Raw genomic sequence first — 6,871 nt, 5'->3', positions numbered from 1 at the left:
TGAGTGAATTTGACTTATAGTCTTAAAAACTAGATTTTCTTGTATGACATTATCTTATCACAGCATTGTACTTCAAATTAGATCTTCAAATATCCTTTGGACACAATGTGATGTCCTACCTCCTGAATTTATAATTTTCAACATAATGAAACATATGATTGTCTGATGTAAAAGGACAAACACCAATACATTTCTGCTCACTAATGCCTAGGGTATCTATATTTAGGAGGGGTACACCTCCCACAAAAAAATCGATTTTATCTTTCAAAGCTAGGTATTTAAATTTTTTTACAAAACAGCTTATCACCTTTAAAGTACTCTCCATTACACTTAATACATTTGTCAAATCTGCATTTCCATTCTTGGAAAGATTTTTCAAATTCATCTCTGAATGGCTTACAGTACTCCCCCACCATTTTTTCTTCACCCTTCTAATGTTATCAAATCACTGTCTTTTCATGTGCCTCTTCATTCACGGAAACAAAAAGAAGTCACACAGAGTGAGGTCAGGTGAGTAGGGTGTGTGGGGGTAAGAAAGACATGCTCTTTTTTGCCCTTACCTGACAAAAATGAGATGGCTGCATGAACAGGTATATTGTCCTGGTGACAAAACCAGTCCCTTATCTGCTACAACTATTTTCAGAACCTGTAAATAGAAAGCTTGATTAACAGTCTGACCTGGTGGAATGAATTCCGAATGCGCTACAAGTTGACATTTTCATTCATTCAAGAAGTTGATGGATGTGCAGAATGAGGCTTATCATGAATCAACACTTCACATTATTTAAAATGAGAAAACTACTAGTACACTTCAGTTTTTCCAATTCTGCTCTCCTTGTAAGCTGTATTCAACATCACAACAGTTTCTGCAGCATTTTTTCTGAATGGGAAAAATAATTCATAAAAGTATGTTGTCCTCTTAAATCATCCATCAAAACAAAAGCGAGATTCAATAAAAATTTTTATGAAAAAAATTCACTGTGACCAAACAGAACCTTCCTAGGTGAAGCCTTTGCAAGCACTAACACAGCGGGAGTTGCTGGATGCTTGCCTAGCTGAAAAATGCTTACTAGGAATGTTCCACCCAGTGGAACTTTTCCCGTTATTTTTCTTGGGGGTGGGGTGGGGAATAGCCCTTGTATGTGTTCAATTTTAATTTTGACAGCTTCGAAAGGAATGGATTAACCCAAAGGAATAGCAGATGACATGCACCCCATCATTTTTACTCTCATTGGAAGAATTACTGTATATATTTGAATATAAGCCGACCTAAGCATAAGCTGAGATACCTAATTATTACCTGGCAAGCTAGAAAAACTGATTGACTAGAGTATAAGACTAGGGTGGACAATGCAGAAGCTATTGGTGATTGTCAGTAATAAAAACAAATGAAAATAAAATTACTAAAAATTGAGACATCAGTTGGGTAACATATTTAAATATTTATTTTAAATAAAAGATATAAATAAAAGGCCAAGTCATTTAACATTAGTAAACCAGCACAGTAAGTAGAAAATAGGTTCAACAAAAACAATAAGGTATCAACAATGATACCTTAAGAGTACTATTTCCTGAGCTCAATCAGCAGCCAAGCTAAAATGTAAAGAGTTAAAATCCTTCAAAACTGGATTCCTCATCATCATCCTTATCCCAATGCAGAGCTTCAACTGGTGTGAGGTCATCATAGATGGTGTCCTCACTGAGATTGCCATCATCACAATCACTGCTGTCATTTTCATACAAAGCGCAGTCTTCACTGCCATCCATAACATTACTAATACTACATTTCTGGAAGGCACGTCACACCATGTCTTCTGGAATGTCTTCCCATGCATCTCGAACCCACTTTGCTATTAACTCTATGTCAGGCTTCATGAGATTTCCTCCTTTTGTTAGTCGGGCTTGACCACATGACATCCATTCATGCCACATCCTTCGTACATGGTCTTTAAAAGGATTGTTCAAAGATATATCCAGAGGCTGCCATACAGATGTAAGTCCACCTGGAATAATGGCTAAAGTAACTTTACTAGATTTTGCCAATTTTTTTTATGTCATCTGATAGGTGGGCTCTGAAATATCCCAAACAAGTAATGATGGCTTGTTCTTTTAGGCTGCTCCTGGTCGTTGGTTCCAAATTTCTTTCAGTCATTTTTTTTTTTGTTCTGTCTTCATCCATCCAGCCTTTAACATGTGCACGCACAGTAATTCTTGACGGGAAATTGATACTTTTAGGCAAGGTCTTTCTTTTAAAAAATACTTACCTGGCAGGGGAGATACCATGATCATGAAGGTGGTTTTCCCAGGGCGAGGCTTATCCATTGCACTCCGGATGTGCTGAACCCTGTGATTTCCCCAAATGTGGGAAACTCGACTGCATAATTTGTGGTAGTTGGGGACTGCGTTCACTCTTTCCCCTAAAAAAAAAAAAAATACAGGATGCAGCTTAGTTCCATTAGCCAAACACGATAGAACAACTGTAAAGTGTGTTTTATTTTCATTCCCTGTGGTTTTGAGAAAAATGTTTTTTTCTCCTAAACTTGCCACAGTTCTGTTGCTTGGAAGATCAAAAGTCATGGCAGTTTCATCCATATTCCCAATATCTGCCAGGTCACAATTATAAATCCTTCTTTGTTTTATAGTAAATGACTGGAATGACATAATTTTTTCTTCAAGGTCTTGTGACAATTTCTGGGAAATCTTTGTTCATTCTCTCAATTATAGTAGGCCAAACCTATTCATGAAGTGGGTACACCATCCTGCTGATGCAGCAAATTTTTCAAAGCCTGGTGCTTTATTTTTGTCATTGTTAGCCATTTTTAGAGCACGTATGTGGATTCCCATGCATGTTACACCATAACCATTTGACGACACCCCATAACCCATTTATGCAATTCACTCTCTAGAGTCCCATAAAAAGACGTTGAACCATGACGAGTTTTTTTTATTTTGGAATCTGTTCCAAATCAGCCTTCATTTTCCACCACTCTCTCACTTGCTTTTTGTTAACATAGAATTCCCTACTTGCAATACTATTTTGCTCTCCTCTGCTCTTAACACAACCATCATTTTGAAACCAGTCTCATATGATCTGGGTTTTTCTTTTGTTTCAAGAGTATCTATTTCTAATAGGATAAAAAAAACCAAGACTTTGAAAAAGAACTTACATGGTAATGCCTAATGCCTCCCCCCCCCCCAACCCCCTGCAGGTGGTGGATCCAGGGTGTGAATTAACACAGAGACCAGAGGGGAGAGATGGAGTGGAGCCACAGACACATCCTTACCAGTTCAGCTGCCGGTAAGTGAATCACTACGGGTGCTTCTGCGAATTGGAGCCACCCATGTCATAGGATGGCTCTGATTGGTTAGATGTGAGTAAACAAACATTCAAATCCCTGCCGTGTCAACGGGAATTTGAATGAGTAGTGGAGTAACAGAGTAACGGCAATCACCCGTGAGATAAAGGGTGCTCGTCCCATCACCTCAGGGGTGGGCCCAGCGAGATTTTACACCTCGCTGGGGTACCACTGACCCATGTATAAGCCGAAGCCCAGTTTTTCAGCACATTTTTTTTGTGTGCTGAAAAACTCGGCTTATACATGAGTATATATGGTAGATTGTACCATACCACTACAACTGACTACTCTGAAATTGATTACAAAGGAGATTGTGAAATATCTGGAACCAAAACTTGGAACAAAATTAAACATCATTAGAAAAAAAAATAAACCAAATCACACTTAGTGGTCTGATGCAGACTGGTGGAACTCAAGTTTATGGTCCTTAGGCAGTCTTTAATCTTGAGTCTAAACACACCACTGTAGCTCAACTTTCAGCAAACAATAGACAGTTGTAATGTGAACAACACCACCAGGGAGACACAACTTCTATCCTAATCCATCATATGTGATCAGAAGGACAATGTTTGCCCAGGAGCATAGCTCAGAGACAGACTGAGGTAGAAAAGAAGAATAAATAGAAATGGTAAACACAAAGAGGAAGCAGTGATTGCAATCAATGTCCCGAAACAAAATATGTATGAATTATGGAACGAAGATCAATTTGGTCTCTAAACTTACATACGAAACAGAATAAAAGTTTTAAAAAATCAGAGATAAAAGAACAATGCACATTTTACAAAATGTAATAAAATAAAGAGTATGAATGTACTTGTTAACATCCTTAATATGCCAACCTGGATTCCACTCCCACTCCCCACCCACCCCACTTCTAGTACTCTGGTTTGGATGTTATGTTCAAAAACATACTTGAAGCAACTTAAATATACTTGAAGTAATTTAAAAATAGGTGATTACTTTTAGAAATGTAACCTTTGTAATTTAGCTTGCTTCGATGAGCTCACCTATATGTAAGTTCCTTTCTGAATCAAGTTGAAGGTGATGGCTAGTGGTATCTGATTTGCTGCCTAAAATTCTCATTTCTATTCTCTTTCATGGAAAACTACTTCTAGTTCTGATATTTTGACATAAACCAATCTATTTTTAAAATGCAGTGAATAGTACTAAATTATTTATTTTGATTGTTAAAACAAGGCTTAAAAATCATTTTATTGGGCACATACAGTTCTTATCACCATCTATCCATCCATCCATTGTGTGCAGCACATTTGTACATATGAGGGAGGAAAAATGATGAGATGATACAAACGGCAAGTAGAAAAATGTTTTGAAAATGAAGAGGCAACAAGGCTTTTAAAGGAGAGAAACATATTCTCTATTTGTCCTAGAAAACATACAAAAGGTGAATTAGTTGATTATGGATTAGAATTCTATATTTAAATTATTGTTGCTGTTGTTATCAGGTGTTGTCCAGTCATTTCTGAATCTATCAACAGAATCTCTTACTGCTAGTTGATCCTGTGCCATTTTCACAATTGTTCTCATGTGTAATCCCACTGATGAAGCAAGCCACTGTGCCAATCCAGCTCATTGACAGCCTGTCTTTCACTGCTCTCCACTTTAAAGCATCATGTCCTTCTCCAGGGACTGGTCTCTACTGACAATATGTCCAAAGAAGGGAAAGCAAATTCTTGCCATCCTTGCCTCTAAGGAGTTTTTTGGCTCTACTTCTGAGAGAGATTTATTTATTCTTTTGGAAATCCATAACACTTTAAATATTTCCCCCTGTCTGATCATTCCAATACATAATTTTTCTTCTGTCTTCCTTATCAAATATCCAACTTCATAAGCATATGAGGTTATTGAAAATACCACCATTGAGGTGAGGTGTGCACTTCAGTCCTCTTATGCAGTATCCTTGTTTTTCAACCCTTTCAAGAGGTTCTTTTGGAGCACATTTAACTACAGCAATGCAACCCTCCATCTCCGCACAGCTGTTTACATTAGCCTTGGTTGTGGATCCAAGCAAGAAGGAGTTCTTAACACCTTTAATAGCTTCTCCATTTATCATGATGGTAGTTAATAGTCCATTTGTAAGGATTTTTGGTTATCTATGTATTGAGTTGTAATTCATACTGAATGCTTTATGCTGGATCTTCATCAGCAAGTGATTCAAGTCCTCCTCCCTTTGGGCAAGCACAATTGTATCATCTGCATACTGCGGGTTGTTAATGAACTGTTCTTCAGTCCTGATGTCACATTCTTCTTCATATAATCCAGCTTCTCTAGTTATTTTTTCAGCATACAGACTTAATAAGTATGCCGAGAGGATGCAACCCTGAAATTCACCTTTCCTGATTTTATACCACACAGTGTTCTCTTGTTCTTTTCATGCATCAGTCTCTTGATCCACTCACAGTTTCCCCATGAGCACAATGGAGTGTTCTGGAAGTTCCATTTTTCTCAAGGCCATCTATAGTTTGTTATTGTACACACAGTTGGATGACTTTGCATTCTAAATAAAACACAGATAACATCTTTTTGATATTCTTTGCTTTGAGCCAAGATCTATCTGATATCAACAATGATACCCCTTGTTCAATGTACTCCTCTGAATCTGACCTAAACCTCTTGCAGCTCCCTGTCAATGTACTCCTGCAAACTTTGTTGGGTTATATTTAGCAACATTTTACTTGCGTGTGATATCAATGATACTGTTTTATAATTTGAGCATTCTGTTGGGTCACCTTTCTTAGCTGTCTTCCACATTTCTTAACTTAGATGAGTGAGTGCATCCAGAGCTCCAACAAATGAAATTGAAACATTTCAATTGGTATTCCATTATTTGATAGAGTCTTGATTTTGGTTAGTGCATTCAGTGTAGCTTTGGCTTCTTCCTTCAGTACCATTGTCTCTTATTCATATGCTTCCTCCTGACATGGTGGAATGCCATTTTGTTCTTTTTGGTATAGTGACTCTATATATTCTTTCCATCCCCTTTTTTTTTGAAGCTTCCTGCATCATTCAATTTTTGCCCATGGAATCTTTTAATATTTTAGTTCATGGCTTGAATTTATTCTTGAGTTATTTCCATTTAAAATATGTTGAACATATTCTCCCTTTCTAGCTTTGTAAATCTAGGTATTTGCATATTTCATTAAAATATTTTACTTTATCTTCTCAGCCTGCTAAATTCCATTATTTCTTCAAAGATTTTACCATGATGGGTTTAATGAGGTACAAGCTCTTACATAAATTGAATAGCTTTATTTTCTCAGGAACTAATGAAAATTAATTTGTTCTATTGATGATTTTATGTTTTTTAACCTTGAAGGCAAAACATTCTAAATAACTTGAACTAGTTATTATATGAAATATGTTTTATTTAAGGATAAGGGATAAATCCCAAATTAGTGGTCCTAAGTCACTTAGTATATAAGTAACTCTCAGCATATACTTAGTATATAATTATTATAGGCTAGAGAAATAAAAGCTGATAGTAAATACAAGCA

General features: G+C 36.7%; 1 non-coding gene across 1 annotated transcript; it reads left to right on the top strand.

The window, feature by feature from the left end:
• Positions 1–2,256: 2,256 nt before the first annotated feature.
• LOC142449602 (U1 spliceosomal RNA) lies at positions 2,257–2,420 on the top strand. The gene has a single exon (XR_012784738.1). It is a non-coding gene; the product is annotated as a U1 spliceosomal RNA (small nuclear RNA).
• The last annotated feature ends 4,451 nt before the right edge of the window (positions 2,421–6,871 follow it).

This window comes from Tenrec ecaudatus, chromosome 5 (assembly GCF_050624435.1).
Source record: "Tenrec ecaudatus isolate mTenEca1 chromosome 5, mTenEca1.hap1, whole genome shotgun sequence".
Taxonomy (NCBI): Eukaryota; Metazoa; Chordata; class Mammalia; order Afrosoricida; family Tenrecidae; genus Tenrec; species Tenrec ecaudatus.
The sequence above is the reverse complement of the archived record's forward strand: the minus strand, read 5'-3'. Positions and strand labels throughout refer to the sequence as shown.